At 33.2% G+C, this 1,128-nt stretch overlaps 1 protein-coding gene across 1 annotated transcript in view; it reads left to right on the top strand.

Moving 5' to 3' along the window:
* LOC107473850 (uncharacterized) overlaps positions 1-257 on the top strand; it is a 7,619-nt gene extending 7,362 nt beyond the window's left edge. The window contains exon 4 of the mRNA XM_052257545.1: positions 67-257. The gene's annotated coding sequence lies outside the window, so the exon portion shown is untranslated. The remainder of the gene's footprint in view (positions 1-66) is intronic.
* Positions 258-1,128: the final 871 nt, after the last annotated feature.

The raw sequence follows: 1,128 nt of genomic DNA on the forward strand, positions 1-1,128 counted from the left end.
AAAAACCCTCTACTGAGAACCCTTTCGAGGATGATGTTCTCACCCCTTACATTTTTCCCCTTTCAGGATATGGGCGCAGAAGTTACGAAGAATTTATTTAGTTATTGTTGTGATGTTCTGTATTGCTTTGGACTATTAATTATTGTACCCTCGCCTTTATCTTGATATATTCTATAAGAGGGATAGGGATTGTATTGGTTAATGTCTGTAATATTATTTATATATATATGTATGTATATATATGGATGTACTCTTTATGAGTTTTTGTAAGTTGTATGGTTTCTATGGATGTACGTTATCGAACAAAAGCATTTTTGGGAACGGTATTTGCGGTTTAAAGTTTTTTTAAACAGGCTCATATTTTAGTATTAAATAGTATAAGTGTCGTCGTAATGTCCGAGCTATCAGAGTTGCGCAGCCGGAAGCGTGAGCTTTGGTAGTTAGGGTATTACAGTGGTGATACATACTAAAAATGAACCAGATTCATTTCTTTCAAGCATACACTACTTCGTTATTTGGACACTAACTCTGAATAAATAAACAACCAAAAGAAGAAACAAAATAATCAAATAAAACCAAAACAAATCATGATATTCATAATCAAACTAGAAAATATTGAAATAACTTCATTCCAAACAAATAGAATCATAAAATTACCAAAATTTTGAGATTCATAACACTGTAAATTACATCTCTCAAGTAACCCATAAAAAGGTTCAGCGTCAAGCATGTAAAACAATGAAACCATAAGAGTAACACTAACGATTTAGTTCCAAAATCACCTCCGTAAATCTATGTTGCATGGATACTACTGATAAATACTGAAGAACAATTTTTGTTAATGAAAAATGGCAGAACGAAATAGAAAACTAACCTCGATGCCGTTCTAAGGCGTCTCTCTAGTTCGACGATCGCGTTTTGTGCGGTAGTGCATTCCAATTGGGTAGCTTACAATCACTATCACTGATGTTGTAAATTTGTTTGTGGCCTGTATTTGATGTAACTTAGTTCTTGTTAGATGAAGTTGGTGTCATAGCCAAGAATGTTACTGTGATAGTTAATTACAAAGATATTATTGACTAGATTAAAGTAATGGAGGATACTAGCTAAGAGTTACGGTTCTTGAGA

The sequence above is a fragment of the Arachis duranensis genome, chromosome 2, assembly GCF_000817695.3.
Source record: "Arachis duranensis cultivar V14167 chromosome 2, aradu.V14167.gnm2.J7QH, whole genome shotgun sequence".
Taxonomy (NCBI): domain Eukaryota; kingdom Viridiplantae; phylum Streptophyta; class Magnoliopsida; order Fabales; family Fabaceae; genus Arachis; species Arachis duranensis.